Here is a 24,416-nt window from a genome sequence, read left to right on the forward strand (position 1 = left end):
CCCTCCCACTGCCATGCTTCTCCCTACCTTTGCTACCCAGCTGCCAATCTGTTTTACCAAAGTTCCTTTTTAATACAAAGCGGGGGATGATATGGGAGGGAGAGAAGAAAGAAAAATCTCCCAAGGCAATATAAAATCTCCCAATTTTTCTTCAAAATGAATGATTTCTATTTAAAGTTTCAACAGGTACCCTATCCCCATTCTACCTCATACAAGCTCAATCAAAGTCACCAAAGTTCCATTCCATGCTAAAGGATCCCCTTCCTTCCTCAGTTTCCTGACAAGCCTTGCTGAAAAAACTTCACCTTCCTTCCTACCACTTCCAAAATGCTTCAAAAACCTGTTCAAACACTGAGAACTCAAGAAATAGCTTGCATTTTAAAAACTGGTTTATGAATGCTTTTGATTGTTTTTGTCATTTTGTGTTTTTTAGTTACCTTAATTTTACATTTAATTTTAAAATCGTTTTAAAAAGCCATTTTAAATAACAAATAAAAGGGGAGTTGTGGAGACCCAGAAAGGCATTCTCCATTAAAGAAGCTCCCTGTGCCCTCTCCCTGTCACTCAGCCTTTCGGTCACCCCCACTCTGTTCACCTGTTGGCCTTGTCACCCTAACCCCACCCTTGAGCACCCCCTGCCCCTTGGCAATTGGTCCCTAACAATTTCCCCGCCTTCTTATCCCATGACAAAACCTGAACCTCCCCACAAGCCCCTTAGCCTTTGTTCCCCGAACTCTGGACGATGCTGACTGGTGGCTGAAATAAATATCTTTGTAAAACCCTCACAAAGGCCTTTCCTGCTCCTTTACTCACCTTCACCCCAAGCAACTACTAGAGGCAACATTTGGTGGTTTGTTCTTTTCTTTCCTTGGTTTCAATTTTTCAGTACTGTCCACAAGGAAATGTCACTGTATGTGCCATATTTTATTTTGTTACTCTCCAACTTCAATGTGACCCACAGACTGTGACAATAAGGAGCTGTGCTCTTGGTGGATCCATTAGGCCCAGTTGTGTCCTAATGGACATTTGGTTCCATGAGCAGTGGCAATGTCCCAGTGGCACCTGTGTTCCATGACACCCTGCTGTGTTACAAGTGACAGTTTGTTCCATGAGATTCCATGGAGTTACAATGGTCACTTGGGTTCCATGCGACCCTGCTGTTTTGACAACTGACACTTGGCTCCATCAGATTCCATTGTCCTACAATGTTCTCCTAGGTTTCAAGAGGCCCCTCTGTGTCTCAATGGTCCCTTGCTTCCATGAGCCATGGCTCGGTCCCACTTGCCCCTGGGTTCCATGAAGCCATGCTGTGCTCACAATTGACATTGCTTCCATGAGATTCCATTTAGTCACGATGGTCCCCATGTTTCCGTAAGGCTGTGCTGTGTCATAATGGACACTGGATTCTGCAAGAACTGGCAGTCCCAGAGGCACCTCTAGTCCCATGACACCCAACTTTGGTGAAGAAGAGCCTTGGATCTGTGAGATTCCAGGTTGTCCCAGTGGTCTGCTGAGTTCCATGAGGCTGTGCTGCATCACAATGCACACTGAGTTCCACATGCCCTGGCACTATCCGAGTGGTACTTGGCTTCCATGAGGCCCCACAGTGTTTGCAGTTGGCACTTGGTTTCCCCAGACTGCTTTGTGTCACAGTGCTCTCCTGGGTGCCGTGAGGCCTTGCTGTGCAATAATGGAGCCTTGTTTCCACTGGGCCTGGCAATGTCCCAGTGGCACCTGTGTGCCATGAGGCCCCACTTGGTCAAAGTATAGCCTTGGTCTCACAATGAACCCTTGTTTCCTTGAGGTGCCATTGCACCACAATGATCTTCTTGGTTCCATAAGGCACAGTGAAACAGTGGACACTTGAGTCCATGAGTTTCCATTCCATCACAATGGTCTCTTGAATTCCATGAGGCCCTGTTTTCACTATGGAGCTTTTGTTCCACATTTTTCCATTGTATTACAACTATCTCCTGTGCTCTGGGACGCTGCAACATGAAACAGTGGACATTTGCTTCCATGTGACTCCACAGTGTCACAATGGTCTCCTGGCTTTCATGGGTCTCCACTTTACAATTGACACTTTGTTCCCCAAAGTCCCACAGCATCACTGTGCTCTCCTGTGATTCACAAGGCTGTGGTGTGTCACAATGGACACTCGCTTCCTCCAAGGCTGGAGATGTCTCAGTGCACTGGGTTTCCCTCTGGCCATGCTTTGTCAGAACAGGGCCTTGGTTCCATGATAATCCATTGTGTCACAATGTTCTCCTTAGTTTTATGAGAGCCTGATATGTTGACAATTGAAAAAGGAACCCTTGAGGAATCCTTGAGGTTCCATTACACCACAGTGGTCTCCTTGGTTCCATCAGCCCTAGGTTTGTCACAATGATGCCTTGGTTCCATGCATTTCCATTGCATCACAATGGTCTCTTGGATTCCATGAGGTCCAACTAGGTCACAGCAGAGCTTTTGTGCCATAGGTTTCCATTGTGACACAATGGTCTCCAGCATTCCATGAGGCCTGGCTGTGAAACAGTGGGCTCTTGTTCAATGAGTTTCCATTCCATCAGGATGATCTCTTGCATTCCATAAGGCCCCGCAGTGTCATTAGAGAGCCTTTGTTCCATGCTGGTTGCAACAGGAAAGAGACCACTGTGCCACTGTGGAACCTTTGATCGATGTGTTCCCATTGTGACACAATGGAATCCAGAGCTCTATGAGGCTGCGCCATGAAACTGTGGACATTCGGTTCCATGAGATTCCACGTTTTCACTGTCAGGAAAATCCCTAAACACAAGAGGTTTATGTCCATTAAGGCAACAGAGGAGTACTTCAACATAATTTGAAAAAAGGGAGAGAGGTCACTGGGGCACACGCCCGCAGGGTTTTCTCTCTCGAGGTTTCAGAAGATGAAGCCTCATTTTATCAAAAACTCCCAGCTGCACGTGGCCTTTTCCTTTCCTGGCTGGCCAAGGTGCTAGGAAGGTACAACCTTCCTGACCCACCTACACCATTTTCCCCCTTGAACCTGGCATTTCCCCCTGAAGTTCAGGAGTTCGGCCTTCTGAAGACCCTTGTCTGTTTCAGGAGCCAAACTGTCTGGGCCCATTAACAAACCTGCTGCCCAAAGTCAGTAGAAACATTTCCACTCATTTCAAAGGATTTAACATCCATCCCTTCACCCACCTAATGATTTGTAAATACATTAGCACACACATCTTTCCTCTCACACTGATGTTTCCTGTGCTGATGACAGTCTACTAAGCCCAGCCTTTGGCCTGACCTCTCTGCTGTTGCAGTTCCATGGACAGTGGTTGTTGCCTCTTCCCCCTTCCATGGCCAGGCTGCTGTTCAGCCATCTCCAGGACAGCAGGGCCCCACCCCACAGCACTGTGCCCTGGGAAGACAAAAGCCATCACTCCAAATGTCCCCATTTCTCTTTCTTCCCAGGCATTTGGATTTGCCAGTGGGGTTTGCTGTTGTTTACTACAGGAAAAAAGAAGACACCTGTGACACTGTGGGGCACATAGAACCAAACATCCATTGTGACACCACAGAAACTCACAGAACTAAGGAAACCCCTGTGACATTGTGGGGCCCCATGTAACCAAACATCAATTGTGACACTACATAGCCTCACAGAACCCAAGTCCATGGTGACACAAGAAGGGCTCATGAAACCAAGGAATCCAAAGGTCTAATACAGATCTTGCATTGTTCAACCTTGGGAAGAGAAACCTCGTTGGTGGCACTTTGTGTCTCGACACATACTTAAGGAGGGTGTCTGTTTGTAATTGGGAAACTCAGGAGCTTTTGATTGCTTCAAAAGACAAAAGGATGAAAGCCCCTCTTTGCCTGAGTGCAGCAAGTTCTCCAAGCAAAGCAGGTCCCAGTTTCGTGAGAACAGACAGAATGGGGTTGGGGAATATGGAGCAAGATTGTCCACACTGTGTCAGACCTCCAGGCACAGCTTGTCTGAGCAGGCCAGACCTTCTGAGGAAAGACCCTGGATGAATATCAATCACTGAATTCTGCAATCACCTCTGCTCTAAAAAGAAACAGTAATGAAAGACACCATTTAAAATGGGAATACATATTTCTTACAAGCTCTTTGAAGTATTTCTCCATAACTGCAGCAGCAAACCTTCCTAATGAAGAGCACCAGACCAGAAAGAAATCAAGGAAGAGCCATGGTTTGTGAGGACTTGCTTGATCCCAATGAGCCCCATAGTGCATTTGGTGCTGAGCCCTTGAACCTCAGGGCCTGAGAGGAGATTGCACAAACCTTTCCAGGAGTCCAAGGCAGAAGAAAAACCCAAAGTGTCTCAAAGCATTAATGGGTCCCATTGAGGTCCATCCCCAACACAGGCTTCTCATGGACTCTTTGGTGGAGAGAATAAGAGGCCATGATTGCCCAAAACTTCTGAGACTTGGAGAGGAAAGGAAAAAGGAAAGTACCTTAAAAAAAACTGAAGTACCTTAAAGTATTAATGAGCCCCACTGAGTGTTGTTACTGAGAAAGGCTCTCAAGAGACTAATTAAAATAGATAATTGGAGGCCATAATTCCACAAAGCTTTGAGAGACTTCCAGGCAAAAGCTAAACCCAAAGTCCGCTGAAAAACTTGCAGTCCCTGGGAGCATGAAGGAGCCCCCAGGGCCATTCCTGACCAAGGCTGCCCAGGGACTGGTCCCAGCAGATTCCTGAGGCCACTGGGATGTGGGGGTGATGCTGAGGGCAGGACGAGGTGTGACAGTGCATTGGAGTTTGATTCTGACTTGGAGTTCTTGAGAGGTTTCTTCAGCTCCCTCTGAGGGACTGATGTTAAGGGATACATCCCCAACCCCCAAGAGGATCATTAAAGTCCTTTTGCTGTGTCTGTATTGCTGAGCTGGGCCAGGCTCCAGCACAGAGGCAGCTCCTGGCAAGGGCAGCACTGCAGAGAGACAGCTCTGCCCAGAAGCAGCTCCTGTGCACAGACCAGCAGGGCTGGGGCTCTGCCTGCAACCACCCTGGGCACAGCACAGAGGCACAGAGGGGTTAAACTCAGCCTAGGCTGGGAGCACAGAGCACAGCTCAATGAGGGCTCACTAGAGCAGAAATCCTCACAGTGTTTGAAACAGTCACCCTCTGGTTGTGGGAAGGTAAGCTGCAGTTCCTGCAGGGATCTCCTGAAGCTGGCACATGCCACAGCTTTTGGGACCTTCCAGGGCTCTCAGAGCTGTGCAGGGGATGTGGCCCTGGGCAGGGCTGGGTTTCCCTGCTGCAGCACCCGAGGCACAGCCCAAGGCAGCTCCCATTTGTCCAGGCTCTGCTGCAGGGCTGAGCAGCTGGGGCTGCAGCCAGGGGTGCCCAGGGCTGTCCTGCAGAGCAGGGTCCTGCAGCCCAGGGCTCTGTGCTGGGGCAGGGACTCTCCTGACTGCCAGGGACAGCTCTCAACCAGCCCGGGGAGCTGCTCCCAGTACTGGGGAGAAGCTGTGGGGGCAAGGAGCGACCCTGAGCAGGGCAGGTGCTGCTGTTGAGAGGAGCTGGGTGAAGCTGGGAGAAGAGCCAGACCAGCCTGGCACAGCTCCAGAGAACACTTCCCAAAAGAAGGTGAATCTGGTATTGCTGTAAAGATAAAGGAGGATTCCTGAGAGTGTTTTCAATTTCCTACTTGGAGAAGGATAGAAAAACTGGGGTGATGACAAAAAGATTTTTGCTTTTAATGTACTTTTCATATATTCATAGCTCTGTAAAATGCTATTACATAGTTATAAATTTATAATTCTTAATTGACTCTATTAAACTTTTAATTAATTCTATTAAACTATTATTATATACTTATGCAACTATATATAACTCTAGATAATTTCCTAGCCTTTCTCTTAGATTTTAGAACAATAAGCTGGCCTTCTAAATACATTCCTGAAATAATGTATAGTCTTATTATCAGGAAGAGGACTTACAAGAAAAATGTTTTTTTGGTTTATTTTTTTTTTTTTTTTTTTAACCAGAATGTGAGCAGTCAAAAAAAAAATTGGGGCAAAGAAGCCTTTGGACCTACTCCAGTGTGTTGACCCAGGGGTGTGTAACTGGAGAAACCTAATCTCCTATTGGATATTCCTGTTAAATATCCTAATTAATCAACATTAATACATTGTTGTAATTGGGGGCCGGGTGTTCCCCATTCCCACTGGGACACCTGGAAGGTTCCAATAAAGATCTGGTTTTTACTTTACCATTCTAACACTCTTGCAAGGGTTTTTTTTCTCTTCTGATTATAGACAACAGAAGGATGAGAGAAGCAAAACAGGAATTGTAATCCCAGGATCACAGAACATTCTGAGTTGAAAGGGACACACAGGATCACCAAAGTAGTGTTTGAACATTTACAGAGACTCCAGATCTTTAACTTTGGGTGGTCAGTGTCTCTGCTGGGAACCTCCCAAAGGGCCTTCAGCCACTCCTCAGCCCCGGGCAGCACCAGCATCCCCTTTGCAGGGCCCAGCAGGGCTCTCCTGAGCTGCCCTTGCCCACCTGCAGACAGACCCTGCCCCAGGCAGGGCCCTGCAGACAGGCAGGTTTCTGTGGGACAGGTGAGGGCACAGAGGGTGGGATGGGCTCTGTGAGCCTGTCAGGGACAGGGCATTTCTCAGGAGGGAAAAGTCCAGGCCCAGGGAGATGCTCAGGGAAGGAGAGGAGGCTGGACAGAGCAATACTGGTGGCAGGAGGGCACTGTTGGTGTGTGGGAGGTGCCATGCACAGCTGGGTAAGGGAACACTGCCCTGAGTGCCCGGCTGTCTTTGCCCTGCCCTCCCAGGCACAGCACCACAACATCTTCTCTTGTTCCTGCACTCTTCTGATATTGTCATTGTAAACTGCTGTTCTCAGGGAGGCTCTGGGATTGCAGCACTGAGTCAGGCACTGCCCTTTAGGTTTCCTGCCAGGCAGGAGTGTCCATGGCAATGGGGTGTCCAAGCTTCCCTGTGACCTGTGGGGCTGAGGGCAAAGCAGTCCATGGGAAAGGGGAATGAGCTGAGCCCCCTCCCTGAGATCACATCATGGGCACACCTGGGGGTCTCTTTGCTGAGTCCTTCCAAGTTCTGAGATGCTCTTCTGGTTTCAAATCTGTGCCAGAGCCTCTTGGAGTACCGTGAGTGTCCCACGGAGAAGTGCACAGATGCCACAGCTGAGGAAATGCTGTTGGGTTTGCCAAGGGAACCGTGAGTGTCCTTGGCAGAAGGGGGTGCTGAGAACTTGCTCAGAGACCTTTAGAGAGGGTGAGATACTCAGGGATCCCTCTGCTCTGGGCAGGGTCTGGTTTATCTCAGGGTGGCACAGGAGTGTGACTGTGCTCTGATTCCAGCCAAAGGTGCAAACCCAGGGCAACTGGGAACAAGCCCATCCAGTCCCTCAACTTGCCCTGAGTCACGTGGAATCTTTTGTCTCTCACATCTCTCACTGGCAAACTCTGAGTTCAGCAGAAATGCTGGGGATTTCTGTCCTCAGAAAAACACGACTGATGTGTGGATAGGAAAACAAATCCTAAAACCAACTCCTGCCATCCTTTAGAATTGGGAGTGCAGAAGCTACCAAGCCTTTCTTCATTAAGAGTGATTCTACTGACAAATCCTGAATATCAAGCCTTGTCCCTCTATCACACAGCAACAAACCCAGGGCAGCAGAGCAGGGATGGCTCCTTGAGAGCCCCCATGCACAGGCCTGGCTGCTCCTGGAACTCTCAGATCACACAACTGGAGCTCAGTAAGGGACCCGGGTGAAGGTTTTCCCAGAGCAGGAAGAAAGGTGGGTGAGTCACAGTGGAACAATCTACAGGGAATGGCCCAGGTTTGGCTCAAAGCAGCCTCCACTGACTTGTCACTTTCCTTTATCCATGAACAGGTCCCCATGGCCAGACACACCAAATGTCCAACAGCAGCTCCATCAGCCACTTCCTCCTGCTGCCATTGGCACACACGAGGCAGCTGCAGCTCCTGCACTTCTGCCTCTTCCTGGGCATCTCCCTGGCTGCCCTCCTGGCCAACGGCCTCATCATCAGTGCCGTAGCCTGCGGCCACCACCTGCACACCCCCATGTTCTTCTTCCTGCTCAACCTGGCCCTCACTGACCTGGGCTGCATCTGCACCACTGTCCCCAAAGCCATGCACAATTCCCTCTGGGACACCAGGAACATCTCCTATGCTGGATGTGTGGCACAGCTTTTTCTGTTTATGTTCTTCATTTCATCAGAGTATTTTCTCCTGACCATCATGTGCTATGACCGCTACGTGTCCATCTGCAAACCCCTGCACTACGGGACCCTCCTGGGCATCAGAGCTTGTGCCCACATGGCAGCAGCTGCCTGGGCCAGTGCCTTTCTCTATTCACTGCTGCACACGGCCAATACATTTTCCCTGCCCTTGTGCCATGGCAATGTCCTGGGCCAGTTCTTCTGTGAAATCCCATAGATCTTCAAGCTCTCCTGCTCCAAATCCTATCTCAGTGAGCTCGGGATCATAGCTGTTAGTGCCTGTTTATTATTTGTTTGCTTTGTGTTTATTATTTTCTCCTATGTGCAGATCTTCAGGGTCGTGCTGAGGATCCCCTCTGAGCAGGGACGGCACAAAGCCTTTTCCACCTGCCTCCCTCACCTGGCTATGCTCTCCCTGTTCATCAGCACTGCCACATTAGCCTACCTGAAGCCCCCCTCCATCTCCTACCCATCCCTAGATCTGGCCCTGTCAATTCTGTACTCAGTGGTGCCTCCAGCCCTGAACCCCGTCATCTACAGCCTGAGGAACCAGGAGCTCAAGATGGCAGTGTGGAAATTGATGACACAAAGATTTCAGGAACATTGAAGTGTTTGCAAATGTATTCAAATCACTTCTTATAAAAGTTCTTTTTCATAGTTCTTGTTGTTTTGGCTTTGAAGTTTATTTTTGTTGTTCTGCTTTTCTATTATTTTCCATAAAAAATTGTCATTGTTTGTGCCATTACTGTTTTTGTTTCTCTCCACATTCCCTGTGGCGAGAGACTGTGTCCATGAGGACCTGTGCTCCCAGTGGTTTCAAAGGAACTAAAGGATCTCCCAGCAAAGTTTTCTCCAGAGATCCCTCTTTTGTTCCCTTCGCTGGAGCTGCAGCAGCAATGTCTGTGTGCAGAGCTGGGGCAGATCAGTGCTGGCACAGCAGTTGTGCCCAGCAGCAGCAGCACTTGGTGTTGCCATTGCTGCTCTCGTGCCACTGCCCCACTGCCCTCCTGCCCTAGTGTTGCTGCATAGTCTGAGTGCTCTTGGGGCCAGGCACAGCCCTGGGGCTGGCAGTGCCGGGGCTGCAGCAGGGACAGGCCATGGGCACTGCTGGGGCAGCGCTGACACCTCAGGGCAGGGCCTGAGGGCTCCAGGCTCCTTGGCCAGGCTCTCTCCACAACACTTGGCCAGGCCAGTGCTGAGCAGAGAAAACCCCATGAGCAGCCCCAGGCTGGCCGTGGGCAGGCTGGGGGCAAAAAGCATGGCTGGTGCTCTGCAAGTTCCCTGCAAGGGGGAGAGCCTGGCAAGGAGCAGCAGAGCAGGGGCTGTTCCATCCCCACTGTGCTGGACAGCCCAGGGCAGCGTCCCAGAGCATCCTCATATACCTGCCAACAACATCCCCCCTCTGCAGCCCTGGCCTCTCCCCCAGCTCACACAGGTGCCGCATCCTTGCAGGCACAGACACTGCAGCACTGGCTCAGGAGTTTGCACTGCACAGAGCAGGCGTCAGCACCCCCATGGTGCTGCTGTGGGGAGATGGAGCTGAGTGAGCACAAATGCCATCAGCCCCTGGGGCCAGCAAGGGCTGGGGGACACCAGGGACACCACTCAGGTTTGTTGTGGCCTCTGCAGTCAGCCAGAAACATTGTTCCCATGAGCTTTGAGTTTCCAGTCCCACTGCAGACATTCTTGCTCAGAGCCACAGCTGCCTTGTAGCCACCCCCACACAACCCTGAACATTTCCTTTGATTCACCTTTCCTTTCCTCTCTCCTTATCCAGATATGTTGCGATTGCCCATCACTATTCTCTACCCTGTAAAAAGCAAATCCCTGTTGGCCCTTTCCTCTCTGGCCCCACTCCCCATTTCAGTTCATGAGCTGGCACCATGGGAACGTCCCTTGGGGAGCAGAATCATCCTACAAGTTTTTCAGGAATTGTCTGCAGGCTCCTGCAGTGCCTCGTGATGCTCCATTGCCAGAGGCACCACAGGCCAGGGGGTCACATCTGAGTTGCTGTGTCTGGGTGTGGGGGTCCCTGTTCTGGGAGTGAGGAGGGGCTGGAGCGGCTCTGCAGGACTGACAGGATGGGCTTTGGGGCTGTGAGGAGAAGCTGAGGGACCTGGGCTACTGGAGCTTCTGAAGAGGAGGCCCAGGGCTCATCCTGCCACTCTTCCAGGAGTGGTTTCAGAGAATCACAGAATCAGCCAGGCTGGAAAAGACCTTGGAAATCATCAAGTCCAACCTGTGTTCTGACACCTCCTTTTCTCCTCTGAGCTTCCTCTTCTTCAGGATAAAGAAGCTAAGCTCCATCAGCGATTCCTCACAAGACTTGTGTTCCATACCCCTCACCAGACTTGTTGCCTTTGTCTGGGCACTCTGTACTTCCTCAATTGGGAGCCCAGAACTGGACACAGCACTCAAGGTGTGGCCTTACCAGTGCTGAGGACAGGGGAAGAATCATGGCCCGGTTCTGTTGGCCACACCATTCCTGATCAAGGCCAGGAGCCTTTGGCCTTCTTGGCCACCTGGACACACTGCTGGCTCATGTCCAGCCTTCTGGCCATCAGTGTCCCCAGCTCCATTTCTGCCTGGCTGCCGTCCAGCCACTTTGTCCCCAGCATGTATCTCTGCAGGAATTATTGTGGCCAAAGTGCAGGTCTAGCAACGGGTCTTGTTAAACATCACCTTGTTGGATTTGGGCCCTGGAACCAGCCTGTTGTCAAAGACTCAAATATTATAATTTATGACTTAAACGTCTTAAACTATATTAGCAAAATTGTTGCTTTTTAGTGAATAGAAAAATTGGACCTTCTTGTTTCAAAGCAAAACAGGGAAAGAAATGGTTAAACAAAGCAGATGGAATCATCACCATGATGTTTGGTAGGAGTGAGGATAGTAAGGGTGTAGGTCTAAGAACAGCATCTAGAAATAATAGTTCTGACCTTGAATTGGGCCATTGTGCCCCTCGGTGTCACAATGGCCCTTGGTGTCCCAAGGCCTTGCAGTGCCACAATGGATCCTTGGTTCCATGAGGTCTCACAGTGCAGCAATGCTCTCCTTGGTTCTGCACTGGCACTATGGCCCCTTGCTTCCCCAGGGCCCTGTAGTGTCACAATTATCACAGAATCACCCAGGTTAGAAAAGTTCCTTGAAATTATCAAGTCCGACCTGAGATGCAACACCCAGACAATGGCAGTCAGTGCCACATCCAGTCTATTCTGAAACACTTCCAGGGATGGTGACTTCTCCACCTCCCTGGCAGCCCTTTCCAATACCCAATCACCCTTTTTGTTAAGAATATTTCCTAATGTCCAGCGTAAGCCTCCCTTGGCACAGCTTAAGGTTGTGTTGTCTTGTTCTGTCACTGTTCCCTGGGAGAAGAACCTGACCCCACCTGGCCCTCCTATCCTACTGCAGATTTCATACCCTCGTACCCAGCTTGGTGTCACAAGCAAAGCTGTTGATGGTGCACTCCATGCCCTCATCCAGATCATCAATGCAGATACTGAAATCCAGACCGGCTGGCTCTGATCCCTCAGCCATCCTGTAGGTGCCCTGTGGTGGCTCTCAAGGTGATCTGTTCCATCACCTTGCTTGGCACCGAGGTCAGGCTGACAGGCCTGGAGTTCCCAAGATCCTCCTTCCAGCCCTTCTTGGGGATGGGCTCACATTGGCACCTCCAGTCCTCTGGTGTTCCTGCCCGGGGGTCTCTCTAGACCTGAGACCTCCCCAGAGAGGACATGCAGGTGGTTAGGAGTCTGGGTTCTCTAGGAGACACCAGCAAGAATGCAGCTGGAGACGACCTTGTGTTGTTTCAGGGCTGTTTATTTATCTTATCTTTAAAAATGTTTCAGCCAGCCCAACACAGGAACTTATATACCTAAAATTACGTATTCTATATTTACAAATTCTATCCAATGCCATGCAATCTCTTTACAATTCCAGTTCTTTCTCCATTCAATCTGTGGTTCCCAGGATGCAACTTCAACACGGAGGGCATGAAGAAGAAGGACGAATCAGCCCACCACACCCAGGATCCTCCATTTTGACCACATGGCCTTTAATATAAGCAATCTAAAAACCTACTTATTCTACAATCTAATATTCTAATTTATACTCTACTCACTTTCATATTCATTGCTTCTTCCCTTCGTGTTGGCAAACCCTCCCAAGGAGCTAAACCTAGCCCCTGTGGCTCTTGGACATCACTCAGGGGTCTCAGAGGGGTCTGCCAGGGAGGTTTTTGCATCCCCAGAGCAGCCAGGGAGATACCCTAGACTCCCACATCTCCACCCTCTGTTTGCACTAAAAGGACCTCCTTCATGATTTTGTTTAAAGCTTTTTGAATGCAATGAAAAATACAAGGTAAAATAGCAACAACAACAACAACAACAACAACAACAACAAAGAAAATAGCAATTCTTACTAATACGTAAAAACCAACTTTCAAGATCTCTTTCCATAAGGGTGAGAGGTCAAAAAAGTCAAACAAACCATCCATCCATGGTCCAGTGGCTTCTCCAAGTTTTGCCACACCTCTTTGTAGTTGTCTTATGTTTTCATGAATCAATTTTGAACGATCGGACAGGTTCATGCAGCACATTCCCTCAAAGTTCTCACATCCCTGTTTATGAGTCAGCAATAGATAATCAATCCCTGCTCTCTTTTGAAGGGTTGCTTTCCTTACACTCTCAACATCTGTTAATATGTCGCTCAGTGCATTGGAGATAGTTTTGGTGTTTTTGCTCAGCCAGCAACACAAACGATCCAATTGAATCAAGGCCACCCCTGATGCTCTTTGGGGAGAGAATATCGCTACTGAGATTCTCTTTGCCTTGTTCCATGTATAGAAATTGTCATCACAATTTGGATCGTATTGTTCAATCCCTCTTTTCTGTCTATGTTTCAATTATCTCAAATTTTCTGATCTGGTGTTAACAACATAAGTCTCCCAATGCTGCATGGACCTCCTTTGATGTTTGCAAGGATAGCAGGCCAAATTCTGTCCCCACAGATGGAAAAGATTCCTTGCGGCAATCGCACAGGAACTTGGGAGGATGGTTTGTCTGAAATCAATGTGTCATTACACCATGAACTATCATTTTTATAAACATCCTGGTTTGGAGTGACATCTATCTGTTTTTTTGTCACCTCCGATCCTTCAAATTTCACACAAAAATCCATTTTCATCGAACCAAAGATTTCTAATTATCTGGTTGGAAAGAGCCCACAGGGAGAGACTGAACCCATGTACACCATTGATCTATCTTTGGGGGTGCCCGTTCCTCCACTGGAACCTCCACCAGACACATTGAAAACAGCTTTTTTGGCCAGGAGGGTGTCAAACAAATCATGTCCAACCCCTTTGCCTGCCCTAAACTTTCCCACACATTCTCCCTGGGCTGCATCATTGGTAAATCCATCTCATTGCCCAAAATTTTTGCCAAAAAGATCAAACACAATGTCACATGAACAATCATGATTTTCTCTAAGTCCTTTAAGTTTTTTCCGCATCACTTGAAGAATTTGCGTCGCTGCTCCTTGTCTTGGTTCGCAAGTCCCTTTCCTCATTCTCAGGGCTGGTTTCTGCTTGTGTTGGAGCCCGGTATGACCTGATGCATTTAGCAGGCACCCTCTTCAGTCCTTTATTTGTGGAGACATACACAAAACCTTTTCCCCAAGTGATTAGTTTGAAAGGTCCTTCATTTTCACCTGTTTCCAAATTTTTTGCCATAACTAAAGGATTCTCCTTCAGTTTGGCTCTCGTCTCATTCATAAAATGTCTTATGATGGGTGGTGTTAGTTCTGAAAAAGATCCATTCAAAAAATTCAGTACGTATAATGCTTTATACAATCTCATGTGAGGGATTGCCTCTGAAATACCAAGGACTCCCACACTCTGGGACCTCCCTGCTGAGCCAGGACTGATGGTAAATGATGGAGAGCAGCTTGGGGAGCTCATCCAGCAGCTCCTTCATTCTCCTAGGATAGATCCTGTCTGGTGCCAGAGACACCTGTGAGCATCTGAGTGGCTCAGCAGGTTCCCAGATGCTTCTCCCTGGATTTGAGGGGTCTGTTCTGCTTCCTGTCCCCATCTACCAGCTCAGGAGAACACTTGTCTTGAAGACAACCTGTCTTAGTGTTGGAAACTGAGAAAACAAAGGTGTTAAGTGCTTCAGCATTTCCTTGTCTTTAGTTACTGTATTCCCCACTGCATCCAATAAAGACAAATCTCACAATTTGTCATTAATTTATTTATAGAAGCATTTTTATTATTTTTCAGAGAAGTGGCCTGGTGAAGTCTTAATTGAGCTTTCACCTCTTTAATTTTCTCTGTGCGTGACGTAAAAACATCCTTGAACACTTCCTGAATTGTCTGACCTTCTTTCTAAAGGTGATGTATCCCCTTTTTTCCCACTAAAGCTCCATGCCCAGCCAGGCCAGCCATTTTCCTCAATGGATCACTTTCTGGCATAGAGGGACAGGCTGCTCCTTCCCCGTGAAGATTACTTTCTTTAAATGTGTCCGTCCATCCTAAACCTGTGTTTTTAAGGGCTGTTTCCCTTTAAAAAAAAATCAGTATCTGAATCAGTTATCCCAAATCTTCATCTTGAATAGGCCACAGTCTGCTCACCATAATTCCAGTATAGAAGTTTGGTTGATGCCCCTCTTTCTTTCACAGAATATAGAAAACTCAGTTATTTCATGATCACTGTACCCCAGGCAGCCTCTGACCACCACATCTCCCTCCTTCTCTGTGAAGAGCAGGAGACAGAGATTTTTTTTGGAAGTGAGAGTGTTACCAAAAATTCAGTAAAATAAAAAATTCCTTAAAACCAATGTAGCATTAAAAAGCAGCATTCTTTATTTGGCTGGATGCATAGGGGGGACAGCTCCTCCCAACACCGTGCATGCTGAGCACAGGAAAGTTTCTGCTTATATTCTGTAGTTTGCAAACCTATTAATTGTCCTAGACTAAACACACATATGATAACCATTTCCCCGAAATTATTAATGTATTTCCCCTCCCCTTCCCCCATGGGATCTTCTGTCTTGGAGGTCTCTCTGGTGGTCCCTGGTAGTCGTGGACCCCAGTCTTCCAGTTGGCCTGGCAGAGCTGGCAGGACACTGAGGCTGGTGAATTCCAGTTCCCCTTCTTACACAATAGGCATTGTATGATTTCCAGAGGCCAGTGGTTTTGGAGAACAAGCATTGTGTCAGCTCACAAGGTTCGAGCAATTTATCATCTGGTAACATGAGGTCACAGAGTGGGCTACGACAACACAGAGTGGGATATGCACGGTTCATTGAGAAGCTACAACATCATAGGCTGTCTCTGTGACATCACTGAGCAGGCTGTGACATCACAAGGCATCTGTGTGACTTCCCTGCAGGGCTGTGTGAGGTCACTGGGTTGGTCACTCTGCCCCAGCTCCCTCACAGTTTCCCCAGACAAGTCCAATACTGTTCATGCCCAGCAGGGTCCCCTGTCCCTCTGTATCCCCCTGCTCCACCTGGAGCCACAGCCTCCCCCAAGGATGTTCCACAAATCAACCCCAGAGCCTGACATGGGGACAAGGGGCCAGGTCTGTGTGACCAGGACATCAAGGACGTGGATTATCCAGGGGGCCTGGTTTGGGTTCCCCAGGGCAGGAAAGATGTCTGGCAGCTGAACCAGGGTGAGGGAAGGGCCTCCAAGGTGGGGCTGGAGCCCTTTGGCTGTGTGAAAATGCTGAGGGAGCTGGGCTTGTCCAGCCAAGAGCAGGGAAGGCTGAGTGGCTCCTCATGCCAACCTGGCAGTGCCAGGCAGGAGCTGATGAAGAACACAGAGCCATCCAGACAGATTTCTACCCAGGGAATAGATACTGCAGAGGCTGTTGGATCAAGTTCCTGTAAGCCCAGAATATTGGCATTAGTGCAGCTGTAGCTGTGCACAAGAGAGCTCTTCAGCCACTTTCAATTTTCCTTCCTCTAGGCATGGAAGGAACTCGTGACTTCAGCGTGTGTCTCATGTGTGCAAAGAGCAAATCTGGGCAGAATAAGGGCAGGGTGGGTTTGGGGCATCATGGGATCTGTGCTGGGCACAGAATGTGTTTTCTATTAGTCTGAGACTGTCTGCTGTGAAAGTGGATGTAATATGCAATAGAAGAATGACTTTTGGTTTTTATGGAGCTGTGCCTTCCCTTGGTTCTGTTTGCTGACAATAAATGAACATCCCTCTGTGCCTTGAGCAGTTCCTTCTCCAAGGAAAGCAGGTGGGAGTTGGTGCCAAGGAGCTGAAAGCTGCACGTACAGCCTGGGCTGGAGGAAGATCAGATTTGCACAGGCCTGCTCTGAGTGCCAGGGGTTGGATAAGGGAAATGGTGGGGTTGGGGTAGGGACAAAGTGTGATTGATGGTCAGCCATAAAGGGTCCTGATTTTCATATCTATTCTGACTACATTAGGAGGTGCTCAAGATCAACCAAATTGAAATTGTTGATATCAGTGCATAAAGAGGGAAAAAAGAAATGGGAAAAAAGTCTTCTCTCATTTTTTTAGTGTAATATGTTTTTACAAATGTAGTGAAAGCTTAGACAAGTCCTGCCTTATGCTCAAGTTTCCGGCAGTAGCTCTGTTTCTGGCGACCCGCACTTCAAATTGCTTTTTCTACTAAGTTCTTAAGAGTAGAAAATTAGGTATATTATAAAAGAAATTATTTACTGAATGGACTCAAGATTAACAGACAAGAGACTTTAAATTGACTACTTACTGCACAGGATAAACAAAAGAAGTGCAGGTAGATAGAAACACTGAGCACAATAAAGTTAACATATTACAGGTAGTGAAGAAATAGCAGAGATCAGGAGTCAATGTAACTTACCAACAAATTGATGAGGGAGTGCACATGGAGCCCTTTCACTCACATTCCAGAAAAGTAAGCATAAAGATGCATCCAGACTTGGCAGATAAGCCCTATCCTTTTGCAGGGACTATGCAGAAGACTTTTGCTTTGTGAAAGTTTTGTGTGGCTTTCATAGTTTGCAAAGTGAAGTGTGTGTCACTCAGAAATTCAAGGCTTATCTCCCTTCAGTCTGCTCTCAAGGCAAGCTGTTTATGGTCAGCTGGAAATTCCACGTCCCTGGCACCAGAGAGAATTCAGGACAGGACAGATGTCCAGCCTGGGTTATCTCAGCAGTTCCTGAGATGGGGAAGATGCCCTGAGTGATGGCCCAGCTGATGGACAGAACAGATGAGCTCTGCTGGGCCATAGGGGAAGTCCTGCTGCAGGAACCTCATGGAACCAAGGGACTGTTGTGACATTGTGATGCCTCATGGAACCAAGGAGACCATGGTGACACCAATGAACTTAATGAAACCAGGGGTCCATTGTGACAGATCAAGGCCTCATGGAACCATAAAGAGCATTGTGACACCATGGGGACCCATGGACCCAAATCTCCATTGTGACAGCCCAGAACCTCACGGAAGCAAGGGGCCTTTGTGATACTGCAAGGCCTCAGGGAACCAAGGAGTGCAAAGGTCACAAACATTCCTTGCAAGGTTCTGCCTTGGGGGTGAGGAATTAATTTGGTGGAACCTTGTGCCTGTTTGCAGTGGGGAAATTTAAAAAATTTTGGATTGCTTAAAAAAAAATTGAAACCCCCTCTTTGCCTGAGTGTTGTGAGTTCTCAGAAAGTCAGTGTGAAAAGGAAAAATAAAGAACTTTGTAAGCTGAAGCACCTAGAGAAATTGAGCCTCACTGAGTGTTGTTACTAACAAAGCCTCTGAAGAGACTAATTGAAACAGATAACTGGAGGCCATGATTGCACAAAGCTCTCAGAGACTCCAAGGCAAAAGCAAAACCCAAAGGCCTCTGAAAAATCTGCAGTCCCTGGGAGCATGAAGGAGCTCCCAGGGCCATTCCTGACCAAGGCTCCCCAGGGACTGGTCCCAGCAGATCCCCGAGGCCACTGGGATGTGGGGGGATGCAGAGGGCAGGACAAGGGGTGACAGTGGCCAGCCTTGCTGGGGCTGTGCCAGGAGGCCCCAGTGGCTCAGGACAAGGTGTCTCCTCAGAGCCCTTGGTAGCACAGACCCTGCTGTGCCCCAGGGCACCAAGACTTGGCTTCTCTTTGTCCCCACCTGTCATCTCTGCCTCCAGTTCTCTACCCTCATTGAGGCTTGGGGACACTTTCTCACCTGTGTTCCTCAATGGGAACCATTAAAACTTCCAAGAAACTTTGGAGTTTGATTCTCATTTGGAGTTCTTGAGAGGTTTCCTAACAAACCATGGTTGTGCCTTGATTTCCCTCTGGTCTCGTGCAGTTCATTAGGAATGTTTCTTATAATAGTTACGGAAAAATATTTCGAAGTGCATCTTAAAAATGTCCATTCCTATTTTAAAGGGTATATTTTACTGCTGTTCTCATTACAGCCGACATGATTGCAGCGTTCTGTGATTGATATTGATCCAGGGTCTCTTCTCAGGAGGTCTGGCCTGCTCAGAGAAACTGCCTTGAGCTCTGACCCAGTGTGGACAACCTTGCTCCACATTCCCAACCCCATCCTGTCTGCTCTGGATCAACTGGGACCTCCTTTGCTTGGAGAGCTTGCTGCTCTCAAGGAAAGAGGAGTTCTTCCATTTTGTTATTTTTGACGCAATCTAAAACTCATAATTTTCCCCAGTGAAAACAGAAAGACTCCCCAGGTGTGTTCCAGCCCAAGGTGCCATCAAGAAGGTTCAGCATCGTGGACCAAGGCCTGAGAGGTGGTGCCTGGAATCAACGCCATCTTTTCTTTGTGCATCTAAATCCCATCATGCCCCGCGGCCCCATAGAGCCCCATTGGAGCCGGGACTACAATACCCGTCATGCCCCGCGCTCCACAAAACCCCGGTATTCCCCCCCATATGTCAATAGATTTCCTCCAGAACCTCCAGGATCCCTAAGTGTCCCCTCAGCACCCATTTAAGAACCTCCCAAAACTGTCTCAGAATCCCCTGAATGCTCCCAAGCCCACAGATACCCGTTACAGGCACTTCTGGGAATTCATCTCCTGCCATCCCCACTGAGTTCAGAGCACCTCATAACCCAGTCAGTCGCCTAAAATTCCTGCCGTGTTCCGTACCCTAAAAGCCTGGTTAGAGCTCCCCAAGATGCCCCCAAGCTCTCCCGAACCATACCCGTTCCCCTCTGAGGACCTCAAGTCACCGTTCAAAGGCCAAAGTGTCCCTGCAGTGCCCTCCCGGACCCCAAACTTTCCGCAAGATCTACTTCCGGGACTACAGATCCCATCATGCTCTGTGGTTCCGGTAACACGCCATTCCAGCTAAGAATTCATCCCCCATCATGCTCCGCGCGTCACAGAGAGTCATTGCAGCAGTGCCTACAGCTCCCATGATGCTCCGCAGCCCCTTGAAACTGTATTATACCCACATCTACAACTCCCATCATCCCCTGCACCCTAGAGAGCCCCATTAGAGCCCCCCCAGTGCCCGCACAGACCCTGAAGGGTCCCAGATTCTCCTCTGTGACTTCCAAGTGCCCTCCTGGACCCCAAAGTGCCGCTCTGAGGTCTCCTGATTTTTTTTAAGGGAAACAGTCTTTAAAAACAAACTATTACAGGAAGGATGGAGACACTTCAAGAAAGAAATATTGAGGGAGCAGAAACAGCCTGTTCCATGTGCCAAAAGTCAGGTAGCAATGAAAATAAAGGGTCTGGATGGGCATGGAGCTTTTTCCAGGAACTCAGGGACAAAAGAGGCTGCATCACCTTTGGACAGAAGGGCAGGCAAATCAGGAAGTGTTTATTGATGTGGTTAGGTCATCCAGAAAAATAAGAGGTGAAAACTCAATGAGGATATAGCCTGGCCGTGTCTGTGAAAGATAAAAAAACTTATTCTATAAACACATTAGCAGGAAAAGCAGGGACAAGGAGAACCTCCATTCCTTATTGGGGGAAGATATGGTTGCCAAAGATGAAGAAAAGTCTGAGGAACTTAACCCCTTCTTTGCCTCAGTTTTCAAGTGTAAGACATTTTGTCCTCAGGACAAGTGATCTCCAGAGCTGGTAGATGGGGAAGGGGAGCAGAACAGACTCCCTGAAATCCAGGAGGAAGCATCCGGGGACCTGCTGAGCCACTCAGATGCTCGCAGGTGTCTCTGGGACCAGATGGGATCCATCAAAGGAGGATGAGGAAGCTGCTGGATGAACTCCCCAAGCTGCTCTCCATCATTTATCATCAGTCCTGGCTCAGCAGGCAGATCCCAGAGGACTGGAGGTGCCAATGTGAGCTCATCCCCAAGAAGGGCTGGAAGGAGGATCTGGGGAACTCCAGGACTGCCAGCCTGACCTTGGTGCCCAGCAAGGTGATGGAACAGATCACCTTGACTGGCATCACAGGGCACCTGCAGGATGGCGGGGGGATCAGAGCCAGCCAGCATGGATTTCAGTATCTGCATTGATGATCTGCATGAGGGCACTGAGTGCACCATCTGCAAATGTGCAGATGGCACCAAGCTGAGTGTGAGTGTAGATCTGCTGAAGGGTAGGAGGGCCCTGAATAGGCACCTGGACAACCTGGATCCAGGGCCCAAATTCAACAACGTGAGGTTTAACAAGAGGAAATGTTGGGTCCTGCACTTTAGCCACAACAACCCCTGCAGTGCTCCAGGCTAAGGAAAGAGCGCTGGGAGAGTGGTCCGGCAGAAAGGCACCTCATGGCAATGATGGACACCTTGCTGGACATGAGCCAGCTCAGACCCTAAGTGGACAGGAAGGCCAATGGCATCGGCTCTGGATCAGGAACTGTGTGGCCAGCAGGAGCAGAGCAGTGACTCTTCCCTTGTGCATGGCAATGGTTGGGCAGCACCTCGAGTGCTGTGTCCAGTTCTGGGCCCCCAATTTAGGAAGGACATGGAGGGGCTGGAGCATGTGCAGACAAGGGCAACAAGGCTGGTGAGGGGTCTGGAACACAAGTCCTGTGAGAAGTGCCTGGGGGAGGGGGAGTTGTTTATCCTGGACAAGAGGAGGCTCAGGGGAGACCTCATCACTCTCTACAACTCCCTGAGAGGAGGGTACAGCCAGATGGTGGTCAGGCTCTTTTCCCAGGGAACAGTGACAGGACAAGAGGACACAGCCTTAAGATGCACCAGAAAAGGATTTGGCTGGACATTCGGAAATATTCTTCACAGAAAGTGTGATTTGGAATCGGAATGGGTTGCCTGGGGAGGTGGTGGAGTTGACATCTTTAGAGGTGTTTAAGGAAAGACGGGATGAGACACTGAGTGCCATGGTCTGGGTGACAAGGTGATGTTGAGTCACAAGTTGGACTTGATGCTCTCAGAGGTCTTTTCCAGCCTGGGTGATTCTGTGATGATTGTGACACTGCATGGCCCCAGGGAAGCAAGGTCCCATTGTACCATTGTGGGGCAAAAGGGAATCAAGGTTCATTGATGGCTCTGGGTCATCGTGGAAACATGGAGACCATAGTGACACACTGGGCTTTGTTAAACCAAGGGGCCATTGTTACACTGCAGGGACTCCTGGAACTAAGGGAACAATTTTGACACCTAGGTGCCCCCCGGAAATAAGTGGCCACTGTGAAACTGCAGGACCTCATGTACTTAGACTCCAGTGTGACACAGAAACTGCAGGGTGTCATGGAATCAAGAACCCATTGTGAACACTGTAAGATCATGTTTCACCAGGGGTCCATTGTGACACTCTACAAACAAGGAATTCAGTGTGGCACTCTGCACCCTTATGGAATTCAGGGATGCCCTGTGACTCTGTGGGGCCCCATGAAGTCAAGAAGACTGTGCAGACTCTTTTTAGTCTGGTGGAAACAAGGAGTCTATTGTGACACTGTAGAACCTCATGTAACAATGAAGCCATGGTGACACTGCAGGGCCCCATGGAACCAAGGGGCCATTGTGACTTTTCGGAGCCTCATGGAACCATGAACACCATTGTGATACTGCTGGACCTCATACAACCAAGAGGTCATTGTGACACTGCAGGGCCTCATGGAATTAAGTAAACAATTTTGACACTGTGGTGCTCCATGGGACCAAGAGGCCACTGGGATAGTCTGGAACCAAAGAAAGCATTGTTGTACTGCAAGACCTCATGGAACCAAGGTTTCCTTGTTAAACTGCAGGGCCCAGGAACCAAGGATCCATTGTGACGTAACAGAGCATCATGGAATCATGGAGACCATTTTGACATCCTAGAGCCTCATGGAACTGTGGTGACACCAAGCTGGGTGTGAGTGTGGATGTGCAGGAGGGTAGGAAAGCTCTGCAGAGGGACCTGGACAGGCTGGATCCACAGCCCAAATCAAACAAGGTGATGTTTAAAAATACTAAGTGCCAGGTACTGCACTTTGGCCACAACAACGATTGCAGTGCTACAGGCTGGAGATAGAGTGGCTGGAGAGTGACCATGCAGAGAGAGACCTGAGGGAAGTGATGGACAGCAGGTTGGACATGAGTCAGCAGTGTGCCCAGGTGGACAAGAAGACCAATGGCTCCTGGCCTGGATCAGGAATGATGTGGCCAGCAGGAGCAGGGCAGTGATTCTTCACCTGTACTCAGCACTGGTTTGGCAGCACCTCTAGTGCTGTGTCCAGTTCTGGGTCTCCAATTGAGGGAGGACATGGAGGGGTTGGAGTGTGTCCAGAGAAAGGCAAAAAGGCTGGTGAGAGGTCTGGAAAGCAAGTCCTGTGAGGAACAGCTGAGGGAGCTGGGGTTGTTTATCCTGGAGAAGAGGAGGCTCAGGGAGATAAGGCAGTGTAAGGGCGCAGGTTGGACTTGATGATCTATGAGGTTTTTCCCCAGCCTCGCTGATTCTGTGATTCTCTGAAACCACTCTGCAGCAATTGCAGGATGAGCCCTGGGCCTCCTCTTCAGAAGCTCCAGCAGCCCAAGTCGCTCAGCTTCTCCACACAGCCCCAAAGCCCATCCTGTCAGTGCTGCAGAGCCTCTCCAGCCCCTTCTCACTGCCCACAACAGGGAGCCCCAGACACAGCAGCCCAGATGTGCCCCCCTGGCCTGTGGTGCCTCTGGCAAGGGAGCAGCATGAGACACTGCAGGAGCCTGCAGACAATTCCTGAAGCACTTGTAGGATGATCCTGCTGTACAAGGGACCTTCACATGGTGCCAGATCAGGAACTGAAATGGGGAGTGGGGCCAGAGAGGAAATAGCAAACAGAGATGGGCTGTTTGCAGGGGATGGGACAAAAATGGGCAACAGGAAGAAATGTGGATCACCAAAGACAAAAGACAGCAAAGGTGAACACAAGGAAATGCTCACGGTAGTTTTGGGGTGTCTGCCAGTCAGCCCTGGCTCTGAGAAACAATGTCTGCAGGAGAATAAACTCACCACTCATTGGAAAAAACTTCAAACTTTATGGCTGACTGCAGAGGCCACAACAAACCTAATGGTTTCTCTGGTGTCCCCCAGCCCTTTCTGGCCCCAGGGATTGATGGCATTTGTGCTCACTCAGCTCCATCTCCCCACAGCAGCACCATGGGGGTGCTGACACCTGCTCTGTGCAGTGCAAACAGGGGCTCCTGAGCCAGTGCTGCCGTGTCTGTGCCTGCAAGGATGCGGCACCTGTGTGAGCTGGGGGAGAGGCCAGGGCTGCAGGAGCCTGGAGCCCCCAGGCCCTGCCCTGAGGTGTCAGCACTGCCCCAGCAATATCCATGGCCTTTCCCTGCTGCAGCCCCGATACTGCCACCCCCAGGGCTGTGCCCGGCCCGAAGAGCACTCAGGCCCTGCAGCAACACGAGGGGCAGGAGGGCAGTGGGGCAGTGGCACGGGAGCAGCACTGGCAACACCAAGTGCTGCTTCTGCTGCTGGGCACAGCTGCTGTGCCAGCACTGCTCTGCCCCAGCTCTGCACATAGATATTGCTGCTGCAGCTCCATAGAAGGGAACAAAAGGGGCATCTCTGGAGAAAACTTCACTGGGAGAGAGAACCTTTGGTTCATTCAAAGCCACCAAGAGGCCAACTCGCCTTGACATCATCTCTGGGTCACAGTGAATGTGGAGTGAAACAAAATGAGAAATGGCACAAACAATGGCTTTTCTTTGTGGTCAATATTTTGGATGTAAACTAAGACAACCTCCAATATGAATAAAAAAAAAAAAAAAGTATAAAACATGCTTTTATTGCAAGTGGTTTTCAGAAAATGGCAAGCAAT

General features: G+C 49.3%; 1 pseudogene across 1 annotated transcript in view; it reads left to right on the forward strand.

Moving 5' to 3' along the window:
* The window catches only part of LOC306815661 (olfactory receptor 14A16-like), a 51,625-nt pseudogene extending 41,519 nt beyond the window's left edge, over positions 1 to 10,106 (forward strand). The window contains exons 3-4 of the transcript in view: positions 7,963 to 8,730; positions 10,100 to 10,106. The product of the transcript in view is annotated as an olfactory receptor 14A16-like (transcript). The remainder of the gene's footprint in view (positions 1 to 7,962; positions 8,731 to 10,099) is intronic.
* The last annotated feature ends 14,310 nt before the right edge of the window (positions 10,107 to 24,416 follow it).

This window comes from Erithacus rubecula (assembly GCF_903797595.1).
Source record: "Erithacus rubecula genome assembly, contig: scaffold_180_arrow_ctg1, whole genome shotgun sequence".
In the NCBI taxonomy this organism is placed as follows: Eukaryota; Metazoa; Chordata; class Aves; order Passeriformes; family Muscicapidae; genus Erithacus; species Erithacus rubecula.